The 26,120-nt window shown below is 45.6% G+C and overlaps 1 long non-coding RNA gene across 2 annotated transcripts in view; it reads right to left on the bottom strand.

Annotated features, from left to right (window-relative positions):
• Nucleotides 1-5,243: 5,243 nt before the first annotated feature.
• LOC147350087 (uncharacterized) overlaps nucleotides 5,244-26,120 on the bottom strand; it is a 33,589-nt gene continuing 12,712 nt past the window's right edge. The window contains exons 2-4 of one of the 2 annotated variants that reach the window (XR_015149161.1): nucleotides 15,588-15,659; nucleotides 15,338-15,436; nucleotides 5,244-6,787 (exon numbers count right to left, since the gene is read on the bottom strand). This is a non-coding gene — a long non-coding RNA (uncharacterized LOC147350087). Of the gene's footprint in view, nucleotides 6,788-15,337; nucleotides 15,437-15,587; nucleotides 15,660-23,930; nucleotides 24,642-26,120 lie in introns of those variants that run through there. The other variant, XR_015149162.1, reaches the window with a different exon arrangement.

Genomic DNA, 26,120 nt, shown 5'->3' with positions numbered 1-26,120 from the left:
AGGAGCACTTTGATTTGTTTTTCTTTTTTCTTTTCTTGGACTCTATATAGGAAAATGAAATGTGAAGAGTGGATGATGTCTAGTATTTATGAAGCTGACAGATGCATGTACTTAGCACAGAGAGCACAAGTAAATGAGGACTAGAGTAGGGAGACCCACGGGATGGAGACTCACAGTGGCGGATCCAGGGCTTATTTGATGAGCTGAATAAAAATCTAAAAACATTATCTATTTTCACAAACACTTATTGTGCTCCAAGTGTATCAGTTAGTTACTGATGAGTAACAAAAAGCCTCCCAAATTGTGTGCCTTAAAACCACAGCCATGTATTAATATCATTTCTGAATCAGCTAAATGGGCTTGGGTGTCGTTGGCTGCCATGCTCACGTGTCTGCAATAGGTGGGGAGCGTGGCTGGGGATGGGCAGGTCTGTGATGGTCTTGGGCTGGGACATCTTGGGTCTACTTCACATGATCTTTCATCTTCAAATGGGCTAGCCCGGCCATGTTCTCATAGAGACGCATGAGAGAGAACAGAAGTGCACAGGGTCTCTGGAGGCCCAGAGTCAGGCCTGTACCCACAGCCTCATCTGTTGCATTCACTGAGTCACTGCAAGACATAAGGCCAGGTCATGTGCAAAGGTGGGGAAATACACGTTACCTCTTGATAAGCAGAGATGCAAAGTCACCTGATAAGAGGCTGGGAAAGAGGGAGGAGTAAAGAATGGAGGCCCATCCCATGGGCTGAATTTGGAGGGCTGAAAGAAACCGGTGCGTAAGACTCTTAGCCCTTCAATGTGCAGACAATTTCAGGTCAATCTTAAGACTGATTCATGCAGGCCATGTAGGATTCCTTAGAAAAGTACCAGCTGAGGCGTCTTTGATGATCACAAGGTCAAGGGGATATTTTCGCATGAGAGAGGGAGCAGTTCCTACACCTAAAAGATGAAAGAACAGACCAAGAGGTGGCTTTAGCCAAGGTCAGGGCTGCGATCTTGACCTTGACCTTGTCACTTCCTCCTGGGAAGTGCCCCTTGGGGACTTTGGAATGCTCACACATCCAGATGTGGCTCACGCTCACGTGTGAAGAGGACATCACACACACTGTTGTGGGTCATCCCCACAACACCTGATAGTAAGGACCATTCTGAGATTTGTTGTTGAGTTTTATTCAGCACGCCTTTGAGAACTCGGAGGCAGAGAGCAGATGTCAGGTTCGGCTGAGCTCTACTGTACAAGAAAACCTCTTCCTCGCAAGTGAAGGGAAAAAAAAGAGTCTTCTACACTTTGTGTAACACAGAAGGAACCTCCATGTTTCCACCTAGGCCACCCAGGCTACAGAATATTTTAAAGCTTGACAGTCTTCTATCCAAAACAAAAGTGAACTGTTAGGAAAATACAGCATCTGAAGTGGATGTTTTCGTAATTATCTAGATACTAATAGAAGTTTCCCTGGTGGCTCAGTGGTAAAGAATCCGCTTGCAATGCAGGAGATCCCAGTTTGATTCCTGTGTCGGGAAGATCCCCGGAGAAGGAGATAGCAACCCACTCCAGCATTCTTGCCTGGAGAATCCCATGGACAGAGGAGCCTGATGGGCTACAGTCCCTGGGGTCATAAAAGAGTCTTAGCAAACTAAGCAATGACAAAAAATACCAACAGTCAAATGTTTTATGGCCTGCTGAAAATCAGATTTGATCTAACATCTACTAACAGTAAACAGGTTGGGACAAAAACACACCTCTCCACGAACCCCGACATGTCAGTGCCCTTGTTCTATTACAAAGAGTTTCAAAAAAAAAATAATAATAATAAAGAACTGCTGTCTTTGGAACAACTGTCGCCAGGAGGGAGATGTGGAATTAGCCTGGAGACCCTGCTGAAAATCGAAAATATATGAAATTCATGAACCTGTAAAATTTGAGCATATTCCCTTTCACAGGCAGGCAGCAAAATGACAGCCATGCTCAAACAAAACAAGCAATTCCAGTTAAGGAAAGGAGTACAACCAAGGCTTTATTTGGTCCAGGCTGAGGTTAGACTTGTTAGAAGAGGCAAGATTGGAAAAGAAACCATAGAAGACAGTCAAGCAGGTGCTCCCCCCCCCACCCCACCCCCGCCACCATCGGGGCTGTTTACCCCTCCTTGCTCTGTTCATCAGTCGATGGAGGTTTTAAGCACCTGGATTCCTGGGTTGGGAAGATCCGCTGGGGAAGGGATAGGCTACCCACTCCAGTATTCTTGGGCTTCCCTGGTGGCTCATCTGGTAAAGAATCAGCCTGCAATGTGGGAGACCTGGGTTCAATCCCTAGGTTGGGAAGATTCCCCTGGAGAAGGGAAAGGCTACCACTCCAGTATTCTGGCCTGGAGAATTCCATGGACTGTATAGTCCATGAGGTTGCATGCAAAGAGTTGGACATGACTGAGAGAATTTCACTTTCACTTTCACTTTAGGAGGGCATCACCTCGGAGGTAAATGTCTCCCTCTAGCCCTGCGATGGTTCTGAGAGGTCTAGGGGGTGAGGGTGGGCATGGAGGGCCCAAACACCCGGCCTCCGGCAGCCATGGGCTTTTGGTTCATTTCACTGATGCCCACACAGTGCCCACCGATGACACACATCCAGGGCCTCACGTGGCCCTGCCCACCAGGCACCTGGGACATTGCTGTATCTCTTCCTAGATGGGCCCTGTCCTCCTGCAGCAACTCCTGGGGGATGACAGTGGTGATTTCCCACTGCCTTTCAAGCTTCTCATGCACCCACCCCCACCCCCAGCAGTGCCCAGACGTACCCTCTTGTACAGGGAGGGTACCCTCACAAAGGTCTGCAGCTGGCCTGGTGGAATGTGAAGTCCACAAGCTGTCCACAGTCGCTACTCACTAGGCTGTAGTTTCCCCCCGAGCAGAGCAAGGGGCAGATTTGGGGAAGGACTCCCACCTCCCTGGGCCCTGCCTGCAGAGTCTAAGAGCAGTGGTCTCCCCGGGGCAGCACAGTTGCACACGTAATGCAGGAAGAGTTAAAGGCTCCTGAAGTCATGGATTCCTCTCCTGGCCCGGGGAAGCCAGCGTTCCTAGGTCACATGTGAGATTCTACATCGGTGGGAGACAGAGTCAAAGGAACCCACAACTAAACTGAACACTTGCCTCTGGCCCCTGAGAGACTGAATGGTGATGAAGGGCTGGAACTTTGGCCTCCAGTTCTGCTTCTCCCACTTGCTGGCTCTGAGATTTTAGACAAGTTACTTCAAGTCCTGGAATCTGTTTACCCACCAGGGAAATGGGAATACGAGTTACCTACCCCAGTGGAGCTGGCCTGATGGATGCGAAGAACTGACTCACTGCAAAAGACCCTGATGCTGGGAAAGACTGAAGGCAGGAGGAGAAAGGGACGACAGAGGATAATATGGTTGGATGGCGAGTCAATGGACATGAGTTTGAGTAAACTCTGGGAGTTGGTGATGGACAGGGAGGCCTGGCGTGCTGCAGTACATGGGGTGGCAAAGAGTCTGACTGACTGACCCCAGTGGATCCTTGTGAGGTTTAAGGCTTCTATGGTACATAAAGATTGTAGAGAAATGCTGGCAAATCGTAAGCCCACAAAAGGACGGAGCAGCCTAGCCTCGGGGCACAAAGTGGAGGCCGGGGCTCCTGCTCACATCTCTCACTCTGGTGATGACTCAGGCCTCTACCCCGAAGAGCCTAAGCAGTATCTACAGAGGTCAGGCAAGAGCCAAGAGCTCACAAAGGTTCAGTATCCTCAGGTCAGTCTGAATTTTCAGTGATGAGGAGGAAGAGGCCCAGCTGGAAGATTCTGGAGAAGCCAGGAGGCTCTGACACCATGGCCAGTCCAGACTCTCACCCCACTCCCACCCCAACTGCCTGGCATCAGGCCACATCAGCTTTCCCTCCCCCATCATTCCCCACCAATGCCCCAGCCAAGGCATCTTCTCCTGTTTAAAGGGCCCAGAATGTTAAGTTTAATGGGCAGGCAGGAGCGGTGGAGGAGAGAAGGGGAAGGATGTGATTGGCATGGTCCCAGCCTCACGTTGCCCTGGGGGTCACTCTTCACTCCCCAAAAGCGTGTTCAGCTCTGAGCAGCTGTTTGCCCATTTGCCTGGCTAATGAATGCCCCACCAGGTCTGGCAGGCTCAGGCAGGGAGGGAAGGGTGAGGAGGAAAGAGAAACCATGCAGAAGGGAGGAGTTGCCTGGGCCTCGGCCACACGCAGAGGCTCACTTCAGTGTTCACACGGGCACATGCACAGGTGCATGCATGAATGCATACAGAGGTGCACACTTGTGCACACACGCACATATATACCTTCTGGCTCACTGATGGCAGAGGCAGTGGTTGTAGGACCATCCAGCATTCTCCTCTGTTGGTGAAGCCCCAGACCACGTCCCTGGATGATCACTCTTTGTCCAGCGCTTGTAACATGTCTTCTGGGGCTTGAGTCACTGAGATGTGACAGCCGCAGGCACTGGGCAGCTGTAAATATTTAACAGACTTAATGGCACCCCACTCCAGTACTCTTGCCTGGAAAATCCCATGGACGGAGGAGCCTGGTAGGCTGCAGTCCATGGGGTCACTAAGAGTTGGACACGACTGAGCGACTTCACTTTCACTTTTCTCTTTTCATGCACTGGAGAAGGAAATGGCAACCCACTCCAGTATTCTTGCCTGGAGAATCCCAGGGACAATGGAGCCTGGTGGGCTGCTGTCTATGGGGTCGCACAGAGTCGGACACGACTGAAGCGACTTAGCATAGCATAGCATAGCATAGGGAGCGGTGGGTGGGCCATGATTTGTTACTGTTGTTGTTTAGTTGCTAAGTCATATCTGACTCTTTGCAACCCCAGGGACTGTAACCCACCAGGCTCCTCTGTCCATGGGATTTTCCAGGCAAGAATACTGGAGTGGGTTGCCATTCCCTTCTCCAGGGGATCTTCCTGGCCCAGGGATTAAACCCAGGTCTCCTGCTTGGCAGGTGAATTCTTTACCACTGAGCCACTAGGGAAGCCCGCCATGATTTGTAGGGCTTGCCAATTTCTGGGGTGTAAATGCTCTCTTGAGGCTAGTTTCAGGCCCTGACATGTCACTGAAAGTGTGGTCAGGAAGAGACTCCTCGGACCAACTGTGGTGAGCATCCCTTCTGCTCGGGTACCAGGGAATCACAGGTGATGTGAATAAAAGTTAAAAGACCACAGTACTCAACCCTCGCAAGAAACGGAACCAAACACCAGCCCAGCTGCTGGCCAAAGTTTGTTTATTCAACTGACAATATTTATTGAAGTAAACAAAAACCAGGGATAAATCTTAGGGGGAAAAACAGTCCTTTTGACTTTTGCCAAAATACATAATTAACACTGACTCAGTGGACATGAGTTTGAGAAAACGCCAGGAGATAGTGAAGGACAGGGAAGCCTGACGTGCTGCCATCCGTGGAGTTACAAAGAGTCAGCTGTGACTTAGAGACTGAACAACAACAGTTAACATAGGTGGGATGCTTTTCAGTCTAGAAATTGGCAGGATAAACATCACCAGGTAAGCGTAAGCTCAGGGAGACATCATCTCTTGAAATTTTTGTTTGTTTTGGTTTAAAATAACTTCAAAAGGCTTTATAATGCACAAAGCCAGAAAAGAACTTACTAGAAAGGCACCTCAATCTAACTGAGGTCACGTGGAAGGAGTCTCTGCCTCAGATGTGTGGGATCGCTTTGTATGAAGGGTGAAGGGTCGTGTGAACCTTCTGGAGTGACTAGCTGGGGTGGGCAGATGTAAACTTCCCCCTCCTGAGAAAAAAACTAAGTCCTTCTGTGAGCAACAGCCTCGTCCCATTGTTCTGCAAAATCCTCACCAAACAATTTCTTTTCATTCCTCTGCTTTGGCCTAGTTGTGTGCAGCTCACATTTTTATTAGGTTTTTTAAATAAACCTGAGATGACTCTCAATGCAAACAGAGAAAACCTCGGTTACAGTCCATTTGAAAAACCGCTCACTAGAATAGGGGAAGCGAAAACACATTTTTGTATTTATCTAAAAGCAATGGAGCCTCAAACAGTAGTTAAGATTATAATATTCTTGAGGGAGGCAAAATCCTCAATTCCAATATAAACTATACAATTGGTTATCTCTATACTGTTAAGAAAGTGTCCCTGCCAAATGAGCTAAATATACTCTGGACAGCCAGGATCCTTTACAGAACAGCAATCTGAATGAAGGCAAAGAAGAGATAGAAACAGAACACCACCCCCAGACAGTAACCCAAAGCAGAAGACTGTAAACCTATTGGAAATGTGGGTTTAATGTCTCATCCTCCAGGAGCTCATTAGTGACACTGTTGGGCTATCAGAGCCTAGATTTATGAGACTCAAACTTTAGGACTGACAGACACAAAAAGGTGAATGTCCAGCCACAATCCCACTGTGGGAGGTAGGAGTCAGGACCAACCCCAAGTTCAAGCTAAATTGGGTCAGGAGGGCATGCAGATGCTGCCTTATCAAAGCGTTCTTTTCAAAACCTTTCTTTATAAAATAACTTCCACCTCTTGAATTTGAAAGTTACAAGAATCCTATCTTGTACATTTTTCCAGAAACTTGGACATTGAATGAATGGAGGTGAACCTGCTTTTCCAGGTAATGGGGGATAGAACAAGAAAAGATGCAGCCTTGTGTTCCTCAAAAGTCAAGGCACGAGGGTCCTGGAGTCCCCTAGTTGATTCCTTCTTCCACCATTTTGAAGTTGTACAAGCCTTGGCAAGTTACTTAACCTCTCTGAACCTCAGTTTTCCTCATCTGAAAAATAGAGGTAGTAATAAGTATCGCCATACATAATCAGCATCACTGTTGAAATTATTCATTGAGATACACCAGGCACGTGGTGAAGGCTCACCAGTTGTCAGCTATTGGTTCTACATTTCATTGATCCAGTTCTCCCACATTTTACCATTTCTTCCATGCATATGACAGTCTGCAGCATCCTGGCACTGTGTCAAACTTTAACTGCACATCTTACAATCAACTGAGTCTTGGTTTGATGAAACACAGTGTTGTAATTATCAGTACTATTATTACCAAAGAGATCTGACCATAAAACAATAATGAGACTGCTTTCACGGGCTGTGGACAATAAGCAGCCTTATTATTTTAAAACAGCATGGCACAGACTTCCCGGCTGGAAGACTCTCCTGGGGGCCTCCATGCTGTGGTAAAGAGGGATGGATGTTGCCTTCTAGCAGTAAGTGACTTGCTATAGATCTGTCTTGTCTTAAGCAGCTCAAGATCTGAAAATCTGGATCTCTAATTTAAAAATTAACTAGGAGATAATACTTTAAAATAGAGACCTTCACAAAAGTATCATCCATTTAAAGTAATGTTTCTCAACTCAATTTTTATCACCTCTACCCCTCAAATATTCTTTTTAGATATTTTTGTCCTAATCACTCCCCAGTGAAATATTAAGACTAAAGACATACTGTATATCTACTTATGTATTATATATCTGTGCTTTGTTCATAAAAAGCTATACAAATGACACACTAAAAAAGGATTTTTCACCCCCCTTTGAGTGCAGAATTACTCCCCTTGAGAGTACATGCTTTAGAAACAGATCTTAGAGAGCATTTGAAATACTACATGACAGGACAGTTTTATTTGCGCTCAATTTTTACATGACATGTCAACTCTGAAAAGAAGGAAACCCAAGTACTCCTTGGAAGGAAAGTTATGACCAACCTAGATAGCATATTCAAAAACAGAGACATTACTTTGCCAACAAAGGTCCATCTAGTCAAGGCTATGGTTTTTCCAGTGGTCAAGTATGGATGTGAGAGTTGGACTGTGAAGAAAGCAGAACGCCGGAGAATTGATGCTTTTGAACTGTGGTGTTGGAGAAGACTTGAGAGTCCCTTGGACTGCAAGGAGATCCAACCAGTCCATTCTGAAGGAGATCAGCCCTGGGATTTCTTTGGAAGGAATAATGCTAAAGCTGAAACTCCAGTACTTCGGCCACCTCATGTGAAGAGTTGACTCATTGGAAAAGACCCTGATGCTGGGAGGGATTGGGGGCAGGAGGAGAAGGGGACGACAGAGGATGAGATGCCTGGATGGCATCACTGACTCAATGGACGTGAGTCTGGGTGAACTCTGGGAGTTGGTGATGGACAGGGAGGCCTGGCGTGCTGCAATTCATGGGGTGGCAAAGAGTCAGACACGACTGAGTGACTGAACTGAACTGAACTGAAGTAGCATATTTGATAAAATGTTCACAGTGAGATGTCCACACCGTGTTCATTACAGGCCAGTGTCTCTAGTTGTTTTTTAGACCATGCTACCTGAGCAATTCACCAGGAAGGTGGGACATATATCAGCTGGATTTGCCTCTACAATTAATGTAAACTTGTCTCAAAGTTAGGTTGACATTTTTTGATATGTATAAGTGTTTATTCACCCCGTGACAAGTAGCCCTGGATTATGTCACTCATTCATATGATAGTTATTGAAATCATTTTTGCAGTAGCTCCCTGATAATTTTCCTTATCTCACCTTGCTTTGTCGCTGAAATCAGCATCCTGGTTAACCATCTTCCTGAATATTTTCTACAGTTTAGCTCCAAGGGCAGGATTCTCTGCATCCCTAATCTCACTGGTCTTGACCAGGATGAAGTTTCTTGGGCCCCAAAGGAAGGAATCTGGAAGCAGCAGAAACAACTGCTTCCTGCTTCTCACTTCTCACTTGCTGCTTCTAGCTTCTCACTTCCCACTTCCGGCTTCCAGTTTTGGCCCAAGCTTCCGGTGCCTCTGCCTAGAGGCAGAGACTTAGTGCAAAGATGGACAGATGATACTCAGGAAATGAGCTCTGTGGAGCTGAAAATCTTTGCACAGGAGGAGGAAAGAACAGAGGCTAAAGGAAGGGGAGGAATGAGGGGAGAGGGAGCCACAGCCTCTGTGAAGGCAGCAAAGGGAGGGAGCCAGTGGGGAAGAGCCAGGAAAAGGGATGGTCACCCCACAGGGTAGAACTCCAAGGAAGTTGGAGTGGACTTGGGCCTGGGGCTGCAGCCGGGGGAGGCCCCAGCCCCTGCTTGGATTACCCCGTCAGTAGCCCAGAAGTAACCGAGATGACCCGACCCAATCCAGAGACCACTCAGAAGCAGGCTGGGAGGTTGCCCTGGGAACTGCTCCACCCAGAGCGGGGTCTCCCAGGGACCCAGAGGCTGGGCTCAGGACAGCACCCAGACTCCCCACCCCACCCCCAGTGCCCAGCAGACAGGCAGCTTAGGTGGCTCGTGTCTGAGATGTCATTTAAAGAGGGTAGGCCCTCCCACTCCACAAGAGGAGAGTGGTTCCTAAAATGTTAATTTTAAAAAACAGCCTGACATCATTTTCCCTGAGTTATAGCCCAAGTAGGGGCTCTAGGACACTCAGTATGACCATCAGCTCTGTCCTGTTGAACCTCAGGGAAAAGGCCTGAAAGAGCCTTCTCTCCATCCCCGGACTTGAGGGCCTTTGCCCTCCATGGAAGGCAGTATTTGTTCTGATACGGATCCCATCCCTGGCTGCCTTGTCTGGGCCTTACTGATGTAGATGGGGCCAGCACTGGCCTCATAGCTCCTCTTTCCTTGTATGATGACCTGCCAGGGTCCCTGACCTAGAACTTGCTTGGCAAAGCTGGAGGTCCTCAAGAATGAGAACTGTGGAGGTTACTGAAAAATGCACTGTTATTCCTGAAGAGAGGGTCCCAGGCCTGGTAACCATGACCCTGATTTTCCTCCTAATCATAAATAAATGATAGCCTCTTTTTTCTTGTTTTGATTAGTGGAGAGGATCCAGGATGAAGAGGGCTGAGAGGTGGACAGGGGCATTGCCAAGGAGTTGAAAGGGAGAGGAACAGGAAACAAAGACCATCTTGCTGGACTCTGCAATTTCTCCAGGGCTCTGCTCTGCTTCCACCAACTCTCACAAAATAGAGGTGGTGTTGAGGAGTTCATATCATATCTGAAGTCCAGAATCGTGCCGGGCTGACTGAAAACATTGGCAGGAACCACTTGTAGTTTTAAGCTGATTGATTGCATATTTAATTTAACTCCACTATTGGGGTAAATTCAAAAATCACTTTGCAGATCTTTACCTGACAAACGAAGGGGGCTGAAACAGGTAAGCTGGTACTGACACAGGATGTATCAAGAGACTGTAGGTCTGCTAAGAAAGCAAAAATTAGAAGCTGGAAAGTTGAGCACTGGACAGACTTGGTAGAAGAAGGCTCACACACACACACACACACACACACACGCACACACACACACATACACCCTTTGTTATCCTGTTTTATTTCCATCATTGCGGTTAACACAACCTGAGCACACATCATGGGCTTACTTCGTTTGTCACCTGTCAACCCACCATTAGAACACCCCTGAGAGCAGGAACCCTATGTGTCTTGTTCAACTGCAGGGACCCCAGAATCTAGAACACCTGGAGCCAGAGCTCATCACTGTTTGGGAGGGAGGGGAAGGAGGGCTAGCAGCTGGGCTCTTGTCCCATTATAGACGCTGAAATCAACCACACTGAACAGCCCTGCACAAGCTGGTGATGTCAATCTCCTCCATACGCATCAGGCCAAGTACAAAACCATGGATGTGGGACAATGACCATCTCTAGAATTCTAAGGTTACCTAAAGGGCAACTGTACAAACCAAAGAGAGTAAGATGGAGAGAAGGAGAGTCCTTCCCAGTTCCAGAGGCTGGAATAAGCCCTGGATAATTCCAAATAATTCCAACCATGATAAACCCGCTTAAGAGGGGAGTTTGTGGTCGGCACTGTACAGTGAGCTGGAAACCCCAGAAATGGTCCCATCAGTAGGGACCCGGAATACTGAGGCTCACTTTCCTTGGTCTGTAACTTTGCCCTGGTCAACACAGTGGGAATGCATTGCTTAGGGTGATGTATACATAGAGTCCTGGCCCACAATGTGTGCTTAGCCCATATTCTGATGTACTTACGTGGAAGGAACAGAAGCTGTGTGGTCTGTCTTGATGGGACAACAAGCACACTTGACTGGGAGATGTTTCTTTACTCTGAGCATAATAAGCCAGCTCATTTATAGCAAGACTGTGTGTAAACCTAGCTCCAGTCTACACCGGGACAACACATTAAGATGCATATCAGCCAACCGGAGAGTCCAAGAGGCGGACTGTGGTCAGAGGATGCTGGGCATGCACCCAAGGAAAGAACAGGGGTGTGGACCCTGGAAAACTAAGGGCTCAAAAGGGCCTAGAAATCTTATGGAAGCATCTGACAATGAGGAAAGAATGTAGTCACTCAGGCTACAGAAGGGGAACAAAAAAGTTAGACCTATGAGATAGGGAAGAAAAACCAGCTAAATGCAAAGAGGCTTTGGTAACAATTAGAACTTTAAGAAAGCTGAGCACCAAAGAATTTATGCTTTTGAACTGTGGTGTTGGAGAAGACTCTTGAGAGTCCCTTGGACTGCAAGGAGATCCAACCAGTCTATCCTAAAGGAGATCAGTCCTAAATATTCATTGGAAGGACTGATCCTGATGCTGGAACTCCAATATTTTGGGTACCTGATGCAAAGAACTGACTCATTAGAAAAGACCCTAATGCTGGAAAAGATTGAAGGCAGGAGGAGAAGGGGACAACAGAGGATGAGATGGTTGTATGGCATTACCGACTCAATGGACATGAGTTTGAGCAAGCTCCAGGAGTTGGTGAAAGACAGGGAAGCCTGGTGTGCTGTGGTCCATGGGTCTCAAAGAGTCGGACATGACTGAGCGACTGAACTGAACTGAACTGAAAACTTGATAACAATTAATGTACAATAGAGAAAAGGATGGCTTCTAGAATTGTTCTGACCTGGACTGGGGCCCTAACCTGCGTCTACTACTTCTGAAAGTGAAAAGTCACTCAGTCATGTCCAACTCTTTGCAACCCCATGGACTATACAGTCCATTGAATTCTCCAGGCCAGAATACTGGAGTGGGTAGCCTTTCCCTTCTCCGGGGGATCTTCCCAGCCCAGGGATCAAACCCAGGTCTCCCACATTGCAGGTGGATTCTTTACCAGCTAAGCCACAAGGGAAGCCTTAGTTCTGAGGTCTTGGCCAAATTACCCAATTTCCTTATGCCTCAGGCTTATTATCTCTAAATTAGGAGACATGACAGCAATTTCTTCAAAATTTGCTGTGAAAGTTAAAATTGTATAATGCATATAAGACACTTTGCACAGATAGTAAGTGCCCATAAACATAGCCATGATCATGTTATTATTGTGGAAAATTCAGGACATACTATTACGGGCTATCACCACCCAGCAACCCATGGTTTCTCAACACCTCAATATTGACTGTTGAGGCAGGGAGCTTCTGGAGGAAGTGAAGGGTAAAACTCCAAAGTTTGGAAAAAAGTCAAAGTTGAATCCGTTACCATTCAAAGTATTCAATGGGTTGAATTGTATCCCCAAAAAGACATGTTAGAGTCCTGACCCCAGTACCTCAGACCATGACTGTATGTGGAGAGAGGGTCTTAAAGGCTGTAATCAAATTAAAATGAGGTCATTAGTGTGGGTCCCAATCCAATAAGATGGGTGTCCCTATAAAAAGGGGACATTTGGACACACACGGGGCAAGACCCTGTTGAGAGACACAGAGAAGACGGCTGTCTACAAGCTGAGGAGAGACTCCTGAAATCAAGTTCTCCCTCCCAGCCTCAGAAGGAACCAGCCTGCAGGCATCTCGAGTCTGGACTGCTGGCCTTCCGAGCTACAAGACAGTAAACACCTCTGGTTCAAGCCCGTGAGTCTATGTGGTACGTTGTTACGGTGTGTTTGCTCGGTTGCTCAGTCATGTCTGATACTTTGCAACCCCATGGACTGTGGCCCGCCTGACTCTTCTGTGCATGGGATTTCCCAGGAAAGAATAGTGAAGTGGGTTGCTGTTTCCTCCCCCAGGGGAATCTTCCTAACCCGGGGATCAAACCCACGTCTCCTGTTTCTCCTGCATTGGCAGGTGGATTCTTTACCATTCCGCTACCTGGGAAGCCTGTTAACAGCAGCATAAATAAACTAAAACAGGTCACCACTCACCAAACATATAGGGCCGCTTGGGTGGAGATGGCTATGGGCAAACTACCATCCGTCGTAAATACAGACTCCTGGGCGCCAACACCAGCAACTGATCCAACTAGGTCAGGACGGGACTCCAAATCTGCATTTAAAAATCACCCCCAAGGTACGGCAACGGATGGTCGGTTTAAAGGCACTGGATGGACAAGCTCCAGAGGACTCTTCGGCTATTAACCATCCACATGAAGCAAACATGAGATTGAAGGTGTCTGCACACACATATGTGTCTGCGTGTGTGTCCACGTGTCCAGGGCTGTGTGCTTTCTAAGCATATACCCATGTTCAGAAAATAGCTTCAAGATTCTGCAGATGAGAATGACCGAAGAAGAGCAGAGCATACAAGTTGAGTTGATTTGTCTTTTCCAGAAGCAGCTTATCTTGGGCCAAGCAGCCCTGGCAGCTGAGTCCTGCTCCCGCTGCCGGCACAGCTCTGGCTGACAGCCACTCAGGCAGCTGCCAGGGGTCTGAGGGGCAGCGGGGTGAGCGGATCCAGCTGGGGTGATGCTGGGGCAGCTGCAGCTGCCCAGTGCCCGCTGCGCACGGCTCCTCTGCAGAGCACAGGTGCTAGAAGCTGCTGGGCACGACAGCTGTTCCACCAAGTGAGCATGGGTCAAAGCGGGAATGTTTGCAAAGTCCACACCTGTATCTGTGATGTGCCATAGTTTCATTTTCAAAGAAAGAAATAGCAGCAGCTCAATACAAAGTAAGCATTTTTCTGGCATTTTCTTTTGTATAAATATTAGCCAGTTCATATGTATAAGGCCATTTTTCCACAGGAGCTTAGATATTAGGTCTGTGCATAAAGATAGCTGAAGACCCAGCACACTATGCAAACCTATGAGAGGACAGCGAGCCCCAGCATGTGTTTAAAAATAGGTGGGGATGTCTGAACTCATGTCAAATTAACAGTCTGCTTCTAAAGGGGGATAATTTATTAATAGCTGCATAATATTCTCCAATTGCATTTAACTTAACTAAAGCAGACTGAACAAATTCTATCAAGCTGAAAGCTATACCATTCCCTCATTCAGCTCTGGGTTGCCGTTTTTTTTGTTGTTGTTTTTTTTTTCCTCCTGTGTAATGGTTATCTATAGCTGCATAACAAATTGTCCCCAAAATGTAGCTACTTATTAACAGATGACTGGATAAAGAAGATGTGGTGCATATATATAATAGAATATTAGCCATAAAAAAAAGCACAAAATAATGCTATTTGCAGCAACATGGATGGATCTAGAGATGATCATACTAAGTGAAGTAAGTCTGACAGAGAAACATAAGTGAAAGTGAAGTCACTCAGTCACGTCCGACTCTTTACGACCCCATGGACTGTAGCCTACCAGGCTCCTCCCTCCTTGGGATTATCTAGGCAAGAGTACTCGAGTGGGTTGCCATTTCCTTCTCCAGTGGATCTTCCCGACCCAGGGATCGAACCCAGGTCTCCTGCATTCCAGGCAGATGCTTTAACCTCTGAGCCACCAGGGAAGCCCTACCCCTTGCAGCTTTTTACATTTAAGAAAAAAGATGCAAAAAGATAATATCATATGATATCCCCATATGTGGAATCTAATTTTTTAATGATACAAATGAATTTATTTACAAAACAGAAATAGGCTCACAGATTTTTAAAATAAACATGGTTACCAAAGAGGAAACACGGGAGGGAGGGGTAAATTAGAAGCTGGGGATTAACATACACACACTACTATATGTAAAATAGATAACTAACAAGAACCTACTGTATAGCACTTGGGAAATCTACTCAATATTCTGTAATGACCTATATAGGAAGAGAATCTGTGCTCGCTTGTAACAGACCACCCCTTGTAGCTTTTTACATTTAAGAAAAAAGGTCTCAGGCTGATAAACCGGAGGCAAACAGACCTGATTACTGGGCTACCTGACAGCAGCTCTGTTTTGAAAAAAGGCAAGAAAAAGAAGCAAGCAAGACTCTCACTGCTTTGTTCCTTACCGTATACCCCGGACTGTGAGCTCCACCTTTGTGATCCCCCCGACTGCCCATGTTGGGGGTGGGGCACAGTTCTTGAGATGTAGCCTGCCGTGTCTTCCCCCGTGACTGGCAGAGGAATAAAGCCATCTTTCATTCCCTCCAAACTCTGTCTCTGTATTTCTATTCAGCATCGGTTACAGCGAGCCAAGACTTTGGTGACATGGGCAGAGCTGAAACAGGAAAGAAGCAGCCTTTACCTGATTTCACGTCGTAAAGAAGCCAGTCTGTGCCTAACCCTTGAGGCTGTCTCTCTTGGTGTCATTAAGTGATGCAGTTGACAGGGGTGGGCAAACTTCCTGCAAAGAATCAGACAGTAAACTTTTTTTGGCTTTAAAGGCTATATAACCTCTGTCCCAGCTATTCCACCTTACCATGAGAGCACAAAATCAGCATTAAGTAATATGTAAAAGAGTGGGCATAGCTGTGTTCCAATAAAACTTTACTTACCCAACAGGCATCAGGCAAAATTTTGTTCACAGGTGTAGTCAGCCAAACCTTCAGTTGAGAATAGCATATATTCTATTTGGGAATAAAATAAAAATTAGCAGTAAAGGTACAGTAGTGCTAGTATGATCCTATTTTGAACAAAGGTATTTTGGTCACATGTATAAAATGCTTCATCACAAACAGATGCAAATCATATTGAGTCCGTAAGGATAATCACCGTCCAAGTAGAGGACACATAACCGGCGAATTCTCCTGTTGTTTTTCAAGTCGTGTGACAGTTGAATCAATGGGGTGACCATGGGAAGACCTGAAATTACCTGATACTTTCCCTTTGCCATTCTAATAATGAATTTCTACCAAATCAACCAGAAGAGGAGTACTATTTATGTATTTATTTCAGTTAATGATATAACAGAAAAACATCATGCTGTCCATGAAAATCCTATGTGTTTGGGGGGTACAGATGAAAGACAAAGCACATGATGGAACTTACTAAACCTAAAGCTGAAACTCCAGTACTTTGGCCACCTCATGCCAAGAGTTGACTCATTGGAAAAGACTCTGATGCTGGGAGGGATTGGGGGCAGGAGGAGAAGGGGACGACAGAGGATGAGATGGCTGGATGGCATCATCGACTCGATGGATGTGAGTTTGAGTGAACTCCGGGAGATGGTGACGGACAGGGAGGCCTGGCATGCTGCGATTCATGGGGTCACAAAGAGTCAGACACGACTGAGCGACTGAAGTGAACTGAGAGTGAAGACAGAGGAAGAAGGTTGATGGAGCTCCTTTGAGTCTGAGCACCTGGAAACAGGAGTCAGGCCATTATCACAAGATCAAGGAAGTTTGATGGAATCTTTCTGTTAGGGGGACCACTGACCCAAACTGCCCACCGTGGCCAGGCACAGTAGTAACCACTTACATTAGTTATCTTATGACAGGATGTCCTGGTAAGGAACATGGAGCTAACAAGCTACCACCAACTGGAAGAATGTGGGAAAGATTAAGAGTAGAGAGGAGATTTCAGTCTGTATGTCCTACCAACCTCCAGAATCCTTCTCACTGGAACCCATTTGACTGAGTGATGCATGTGCCACCAGGAAGGACCCTGAGTCAGACTGATTGGTCAGAGACAACCCAGAAACTAAACAATTACCGTAAAGCCTGAGACTGTGAACCATGTGGCAGACCAGTCCTCCTGGGTTCCCCAACCCTACTACTCTCCACTTCGGTGTTCCTCCTCAGTGATGTCTCTTGCTTTGTCAGCATGTGTTATCTCCTTGGAAAATTCATTTTTGAGCACTAGATAAGAGCTGGCTTCCACAGTGGCTCCGACAGTAAAGAATTTGCCTGCAAGCTCTTGCTCCTTGGAAGGAAAGCTATGACAAACCTAGACAGCATACTAAAAACCAGAAACATCATTTTGTTGGCAAAGGTCCATATCAGTTCAGTTCAGTTTCCCAGTTGTATTCCATTTTTTGCCACCCAATGGACTGCAGCATGCTGGGCTTCCCTATCCATCACCAACTCCTGGAGCCTGCTCAAACTCATGCCCATCGTGTCAGTGATGCCACCCAACCATCTCATCCTCTATCATCCCCTTCTCCTCCTGCCCTCAGTCTTTCCCAGGATCAGGATCTTTTCCAAAGAGTCAGTTCTTCACACCATATGGTCAAATGATGGAGCTTCAGCTTCAGCATCAGTCCTTCCAATGAATATTCAGGACTGATTTTCTTTAGGATGGACTAGTTGGATCTCCTTGCTGTCCAAGGGACTCTCAAGAGTCTTCTCCAACACCACAGTTTAAAAGCATCAATTCTTCAGCACTCAGCTTTATGGTCCAACTCTCACATCCATACATGACTAGTGGAAAAACCATAGCTTTCACTAGATGAACCTTTATAGGCAAAGTAATGTCTCTGTTTTTTAATATACTGTCTAGGTTGGTCATAGCTTTTCTTCCAAGGAGCAAGTCTTTTAATTTCATGACTGCAGTCACCATCTGCAGTGATTTTGGAGCCCAAGAAAATAAAGCCTGTCACTGTTTCCATTGTTTGCCCATCTATTTGCCATGAAGTGATGGGACCAGATGGTATGATCTTTGTTTTTTGAATGTTGAGTTTTAAGCCAACTTTTTCACTCTCCTCTTTCACTTTCATCAAGAGGCTTTTTAGTTCTTCTTCACATCCTGCCATAAGGGTTGTGTTATCTGAATATCTGAGGTTATTGGTATTTCTCCCAGAAATCTTGATTCCAACTTGTGCTTCATCCAGCCTGGCATTTCACGTGATGTACTCTGCATATAAGTTAAATAAGAAGGGTAACAATATACAGCCTTGATGTACTCCTTTCCCAATTTGGAACCAGTCTGTTGTTCCATGTCCAGTTCTAACTGTTGCTTCTTAACCTGTATGCAGATTTCTCAGGAGGCAGGTAAGATGGCCTGATATTCCCACCCCTTGAAGAATTTTCCACAGTTTATTGTGATCCACACTGTCAAAGGCTTTGGCATAGTCAATAAAGCAGAAGTAGATGTTTTTCTGGAACTCTCTTGCTTTTTTAATGATCCAATGGTTGTTGCCAATTTGATCTCTGGTTCCTCTGCCATTTCTAAATCCAGCTTGAACATCTGGAAGTTCATGGTTCATGTACTATTGAAGCCTGGCTTGGAGAATTTTCAGCATTACTTTGCTGGTGTGTGAGATGAGTGCAATTGTGTGGTCATTTGAACATCCTTTGGCATTGTCTTTCTTTGGGATTGAAATGAAACTGACCTTTTCCAGCCACTTCTGAGTTTTCCAAATTGCTGGCATATTGAGTACAGCACTTTCACAGCATCACATTTTAGGATTTGAAATAGCTCTACTGGAATTCCATCACCTCCTCTAGCTTTGTTGGTAATGATGCTTCCTAAGGCCCTTGACGTCCATGTATTCAAAGCTATGGTATTTTCAGTAGTCACGTACAGATGTGAGAGTTGGTCCATAAGGAAGACTGAGCACAGAAGAATTGATGCTTTGGAATCACAGTGCTGGAGAAGATTCTTGAGAGTCCCTTGGACTGCAAGGAGATCAGACCAGTAAATGCTGGTCTGGAAAGGAAAATCAACCCTGAATACTCATGAGAAGAACTGCTGCTGAAGCTGAAGCTCCAATACTCTCCACCTGATACAAAGAGCCAACTCAGTGGAAAAGATCCTGGTTCTTGAAAAGATTGAAGGCAGAAGGAGAAGGGGGAAACAGAGAATGAGATGGTTGGAAGGCATTACCAACTCAATGGGCATGAGTTTGAGCAAACTCAGGGAGATGATAGTGAAGGACAGGGAAGCCTGACATGCTGCAGTCCAAGGGTTTGCAAAGAGTTAGACGCAACTTAGTAACTAAACAACAACAGATAAGAGCCACTCTCGGACCCTGGAAGGGGTCCTCCTTCTTGCAAAATTTTCACTCATCATTCATCTACATAACCAGGAAAATATTCCAAACAATGGACTAAAGGCTTCCAGTGCTCACTCTTCCATTTCCTCATTTAGACTACACTTTGGAAATCCCACACATTCAAACTCAGAGTGCCAAGAGGCAGGGGGATTTTTCCTTTAAAAGAGGGTAATAGTGGGTAAAAGTTAGCAGCCTCAGGGGCAGCATCAACCTTACCCTCTTGTGCCTATACATTGTTGCTTTTATTCAGTTGCTCAGTCATGTCTGACTCTTTGCCTTTACATGGGAACCTGTAACGAGACTCATTCACAGCCTCCTGGGATAATATGGGGAGTTGTTTGTAGTCACGGAGCACTAATACACATAATCAATCAATGTCTTCTCCTCAACTGTGATCAAAAACTGAAGAGATTTAACTTTTAAAAGGGAGACTGATGTGATGTTCATAAATCAGTGAGCTAAACATTAGCCCTCGTAAGTGTCATAAAATCAGTTAATGATCCTTTCTGTGGTGAATACAGTTCTTAATCAGTAATGCCATTACTGTATATGATGCCTCCCTTAAAATGTCTCAGCCAATGCATCTCAACATGCAGCATTCACTTTCTTAACAATCACGTGAAAAAATAAGGGTATATCAGGACTTCAAAAACTGCTTTGGAATTTCAACTTCCTAGCAGGTCCCGAAAAATTATAGAAAAAAAAAAAGTCAAATGTTTGATGGTTCTCAAACTTTAGCATGAGTGGGAATTAACTGGAAGGCTTGCTAAAATACAGGTTGCTGGGCCCCACCCCAGAATTTCTGACTGAGTAGCTCTAGGGTTGAGAGCTTCCATTTTTGCGAGGTCTCAGGCGACGCAGGTGCTGCTGGTCCGGGGACCACACTTTGAGAATCGTCGACTGAAAAGAATTGCACAAGCTAAAAATTAGAAGATGAGCATTCTGCATCTCTGAATGTTTGGAGACCTCCCTTCTCTTCCTTTTCTTAAGCTTCCTTATTTCCTTTCCATTTATCTACTAGTCAAAACCCCACTCACTGTGCTGATGGTGGAGACATTAACTGAAGTGGTGATTGGGGATGATACAGATAAGAGGTTGAACAGGAAGGATGTGAAGGCAGAGCTCTGGGAACCTGGGCTCATGAAGGGTGAGACTGAGGGGCTGGGACAGAACCCAAGAAACTTCATGGAGCTGGGGACATGGATTTCCAAGGGAAAGAAACTCCTGTTGCACAGAGTTAAATTCCCTGATTTTGGCGGTGTCCGAGTGCTTGTGAGCGAGATACTAGAATTCAATAGTACAAAAGAGCAGGCAAGACTGTCACCTGGAGAAACCAGGGGTAAGCAAAGTGAAAAGCCCCCAAACTGACACAACTTGTTGACTTGAAAAGATCCACAACCTAAAAGCTGAGAATTGTGTTTTATTCGGCAGACACAACTGAGGACGTAGGCCTGGGAAGCAACCTCTCAGACAGCTTTGAGGGATTGTTCTCGAAGATAAGGCAGGAGCCAGGATATATAGGGAGATTTGCAACAGAGACCAGGCAGTCGGAATATCAAAACGCTACTGTTAAACAAAGGAAACCAGACATCTCAAGTTAATGAATTTAACTTGAATTAATGAATTTCTCTGTCAGAAAACTAAGATCATGGCATCCGGTCCCATCACTTCATGGAGAAACAGTGGAAACAGTATCAGACTTTATTTTGGAAGGCTCCAAAATCACTGCAGATGGTGATTGCAGCCATGAAATTAAAAGATGCTTACTCCTTGAAAGGAAAGTTATGACCAACCTAGACAGCATATTAAAAAGCAGAGACATTACTTTGTCAACAAAGGTCTGTCTAGTCAAGGCTATGGTTTTTCCAGTGGTCATGTATTGATGTGAGAATTGGACTATAAAGAAAGCTGAGCACCGAAGAATTGATGCTTTTGAACTGTGGTGTTGGAGAAGACTCTTGAGAGTCCCTAGGACAGCAAAGAGATCCAACCAGCCCATCCTAAAGGAGATCAGTCCTGGGTGTTCATTGGAAGAACTGATGTTGAAGCTGAAACTCCAATACTTTGGCCACCTGATGCAAAGGGCTGACTCATTTGAAAAGGCCCTGATGCTGGGAAAGATTGAGGGCAGGAGAAGAAGGGGAAAACAGAGGATGAGATGGTTGGATTGAGGCATCACCAACTCAATGGACATAAGTTTGGGTAAACTCTGGGAGTTGGTGATGGACGGGGAGGCCTGGCGTGCTGCAGTTCATGGGGTTGCAAAGAGTTGGACACGACTGAGAGACTGAACTGAACTGAGCTGAACTGTGTATGGAAAGATGCAAGAGTCTGGACTCACTGAAATCATTCCTTTGATCTGCCCTCAACTATCTGGGGCCAGAATCCTCTTCTTTCCCGCCCAGATGCCCTCAGGGTGCACAGTTGGGGGTGGCTGCAATCACAGAGGCAGCCTGCTTGGCTCCATCCTGAGTGCCCTCAAGGCTCACCACTGGGGGCAGCTGCAGTGGCTTGAAGGCTGCAACTTTGTTTGTTTACTGATGGCAGGCAACATTTTTCATGCACAGACCCATTATTCTGAAGGAGTCTGTAAACTTTCTATGAAGGCTCAAATAATAAAATTTAGGCTCTCCAGCCTGCTTCATATCTACCATATCTCAACTCCAGCACTGCAGCATGTGGCTAGTAACCATAGACAATACACAGATGAATGCACATGGCTGAGTGTCTATAAAACTTTAATTAAAACCAGAGGCAGGTTGGACTTGGTTCATGAGCTGCAGTGTGCCCATCCCTGCCCCAGAGGAGGAAGGACCCTCACCAACAGACCTACCCTGGCTCTCAGGGTCTGAGTCACATCTGAAAGGCATAAATCCCTCCACGCCCACAGTTTCTTCCTGAAGGGTCTCGCTTGACCTGAACAGAGAACCACAAACACCAGCACACCTGGATTTTATCTTTTAAAATGTGTCCCGGAGGAACTCTTTGTTCAGTACACCTGCACAAACAACACGGCATGTTAACATCTCAAAGCTTCAGGATCTGGGGAGTTGTCTGGGGTTCAGCTGGTTTAGAGCAGAATATCAGAAGCTGACCTCTGTCACTTGTCACCTTGCACCCTTTCAGCCTCCAGTCATCCAGAATATAAGCTCTAAAAAAGCTGAGAAAAGTGAAAAGGAAAGCGACCCCATGGACTATACAGTCCGTGGAATTCTCCAGGCCAGAATACTGGAGTGGGTAGCCTTTCCCTTCTCCAGGGATCTTCCCAACCCAGGGATCAAACCCAGCTCTCCCTCACTGCAGATGGATTCTTTACCAGCTGAGCCACAAGTAGCCCCCAAAAAGCTGAGAATTTATCTTCAATTTCTAGAAAAGTGCTTGGCATGGAGTAGGTCCTCAAAGGTGTCTGCTGAATTAAAGAAAGTCTATAAAATCAGGAAACCCCTTTTTAGTCTTGAGATTTCTAGGTCTGTCCTCAGAGTCTGGTAAGGGACTGTAGTTACCTCCTCCTGCCCTTATAACCCTGGGATGGTAGCGAAACCGCTTAACTCAGATAGGACTCAAACCCAGCCAAAACCCAGACAGGGGCCTGAACCCACAGGCTGGGATTCAAATCCACCATCTTTTAATTAAAATCACACACCTGGTCTCAGGACTTAATGAAGCTCAGTTTTTGTTTTTGTTTTTTTGTTGTTGTTGTTTTTGTCTCACCACAGAAGGAATTTGGTGAGAGGGAAAGTACATGGGTTTACTTAGTGAGAAAACACATTCCATAAACAGAATGTGGTCCTTAAAAGAGCAAGAGTGATCCTGGGAAAAACACAATTCACAGACAAGAGTATGGGCCATTTCAGAAGGCAGGAGGCTCTGAAATACTGCATGGCTAGTTTTTATGGGCTGGGTGATTTCATAAGCTAATGAATGGGAGGATTAGTCCAACTATTTCAAGGGCAGGGATTTCCAGGAATTGGACCACCACCCAGTCTTTGGCCTTTTATGGTTGGCTTTGGAACTGTCAACTGGCGGGCATGTCATTAGATGCTAATATATTATAACAGGGGTTTGTTGTTATTTTTCAGTTGCTAAGTCATGTCCAACTCTGTGACCCCAAGGGCTGTAGCATGCCAGCCTACTCTGTCCTCCACTATCTCCCAGAGTTTGCTCAGATTCTTGTTCACTGAGTCAGTAATGCTATCTAACCATCTGATCTCTGCTGCCTGCTTCTCCTCCTTCCCTCCGGCTTTACCAGCATCAAGGTCTTTTCTAATGAGTCAGTTCTTCACATCAGGTCTAAAGGATTGAAACTTCAGTTTCAGCATCAGTCCCTCCAATGAATATTCAGGGTAATTTCCTTTAGGATTGACCGGTTTGATCTCCTTGTCCAAGGGATATAGGCTATTGGAAGTCAAATCTTTCACTGTCTTGGACCTAGTTGGTTCTAACCAGTTTATGTCACATCTCTAACAGTAATGTCATTCTTTTAAAGGTTATGCCTTGCCCTCTTCCCTTCTGGCTCAGTAGGAAGGACAGGGCTTCCGGGGGCAGGGGGCCAGGGGTGGGGGGGCGACTTGGGGCCAGTATATGTGTATCAGGACCATCCCCTGTGAGTGGGTGATAAGGACAAGGTTCCTTCCTCTTTCTCAGCTACAGTAGCTGAGGATCCTGCTGGAATCTCAAGGACCACTCAGTTCTCCAGCCATGTAAGTGACATTGGAAAAGCTTGTGAAGAACACCAGGGAGGAGCCCAGGATAAAAGCAGAGTGCTGTGGGCAGCTGATGGAGAGCCTGGAACCAACACTGTGTCTCATGGGATGGGGCAGATTTTAGCACCAGAAACTCCAGCAGGGTAGTATCAAAAAGAGAGTGGCTGAGGGGAGCAAACCTTCTATTTATGTCACAGATCCACTAGAGACAATACTTTTTATTTACCTGCAACCTGCAAGCATGGAAGGAGAAAAAACTAGACCCTGAAGTCTAAGAATCTTCCAACAAGCAAGAGATTTGACATAAGATATATAATCTATGGTGGTGAGCTAAATTGATACAAAGCCAGGGAGCTTTTGCAGCTTGAGTTCCTAACAGTAGGCATGATTTATGCACTAGCACTATTCCTCACTAGGTGTGGGTTTGGGACTCGATGCAATTCTCTTACACGTATTTCATGACTTGGTGTTATACAAGGAATGGGGTTAAAGATTACATTCCCCAATGAGTAAGCAGCAGGTAACAGGAGAACCCTGACTAGTACACTACCTATGGGAGGTCTTTTTTTTTCCCCCCTATTAAGACCTTCAACTGGTTGGAGGTCCACTCATATTATGGAGGGTAAGCTGCTTTACTCAAAGTCTACTGATTTAAATGGTAATCTCATTCTTTACATGTCTTCAGAGAAACATTTACAGTGCTATTTGACCGAATGCCTAGGTGCTGTGGCCTAGCCAAGTAGACACAAAGATGAACATTTGCCTGGAGTTATCCTCTGATGGTGTTGTAGAGAGAGAAGCTCAGGTATTGGTCCACGTTTCTTCCTGAAGTTACAGGAGCCCTCTCCTTAATTCCACAAATTCTTCCTGTATTCTACAAGATTCCAGTAAATATTCAGAGTTGGTTTCTCTTTCTGAGAAGAAAAAGGAAGAAGAGAGGGGAGGGGAGGGGAGAGAAGGTGGGAAGGGGAGCAGAGGAAAGAACAATAACATCCTTAAGTGAAAAGGGAGCAGTGAATAAGCCAAATCCAGCCCAGGTGTGGCCCAGTAATTACTCTCCCATCTTGCTGGAGTGACATTACACCACGTTTTAGCTCTTCTGTGGACCCTGCAAGGATTAGCTTAAGTGTAACTTTTCTTTACCCAAACGTTCCATGGTTCTTTGTTTTTCTTTTTTTTGTGAAGTTGCTCAATCATGTCCAACTCTTTGCAATCCCGTGGACTGTAACTTACCAGGCTCCTCTGTCCATGGAATTTTCCAGGCAAGAGTACTGGAGTGGGTTGCCATTTCCTTCTCCAGGGGAATCTTCCTGACCCAGGCATTGAACCCAGGTCTCCCGCATTGCAGGCAGACGCTTTACCATCTGAGCCACCAGGTAGGGATATGAACAGTTACGTTGTAAATTTCCAGCACACTACTGAAAGTTGTATATTTTCTTTTATCTTTTCTATAGTCAGTGGCAGTTTATTAATTTATGTCAGTGAAAAACTCTGAATGGTGCCCCGGGGGCCCCTCCAAACCTGAAGGATCGGCTCGGGGTATGTTCTTATCTAAATTAATAGCAATCATATTTCCCAAGCTTGGACCTTTTTTTAAACATTGAGCAACAGTTGAGCTGACTTTTCTTGCAAACATGGTAAGAGCTAGGATACTGGCTAAAATCATCACTTACAGACTTCTCTGGTCTACAAAAATCACACACAGATACTTTAGCCTGCATGGAATAATTAATCAATTATTTGGCTGAGATAAAAAGATGGCTTAAAAAGAAACCAAGGTAACTTCAGCAGGGAAAATAGGCTTTAAATTTGTAGAAGAAAGTACTTTCTATTTCTAACCCCAGAACTGTGAGAGAGAAGAAAACTGCAAATGAAAGAGCTCAAAAGTTATCTTCCAGAATCAAGGCCAGGTATACACTTATTAATAGACTATTATCAGTTTTTTTGGAGAAGGCCATGGCACCCCACTCCAGTACTCTTGCCTGGAAAATCCCACGGAAGGAGGAGCCTGGTAGGCTACAGTCCATGGGGTCTCAAAGAGTCAGACACAACTGAGCGACTTCACTTTCACTCTTCACTTTCATGCATTGGAGAAGGAAATGGCAATCCACTCCAGTGTTTTTGCCTAGAGAATCCCAGGGACCGGGGAGCCTTGTGGGCTGCCATCTATGGGGTCACACAGAATCGGACACAACTGAAGCGACTTAGCAAAATTATCAGTTATTAGGCAAATTCAAGATTAGGGTATAAAAAATTTAGTGTATGTTCACACTGATTCCTAATAAAGAGCTGAATTCATGAATAAATTAACCTAAATCTATAAAATATTTGTGCATACTCAGTTGTGTCCAACTCTTTGTGATTCCATGGATTATAACCCACAAGGCTCCTCT

This window comes from Bos grunniens, chromosome 20 (assembly GCF_055505025.1).
Source record: "Bos grunniens cultivar Pamir isolate PY7600 chromosome 20, Bosgru_T2T1.0, whole genome shotgun sequence".
Classification (NCBI taxonomy): Eukaryota; Metazoa; Chordata; class Mammalia; order Artiodactyla; family Bovidae; genus Bos; species Bos grunniens.
The sequence above is the reverse complement of the archived record's forward strand: the minus strand, read 5'-3'. Positions and strand labels throughout refer to the sequence as shown.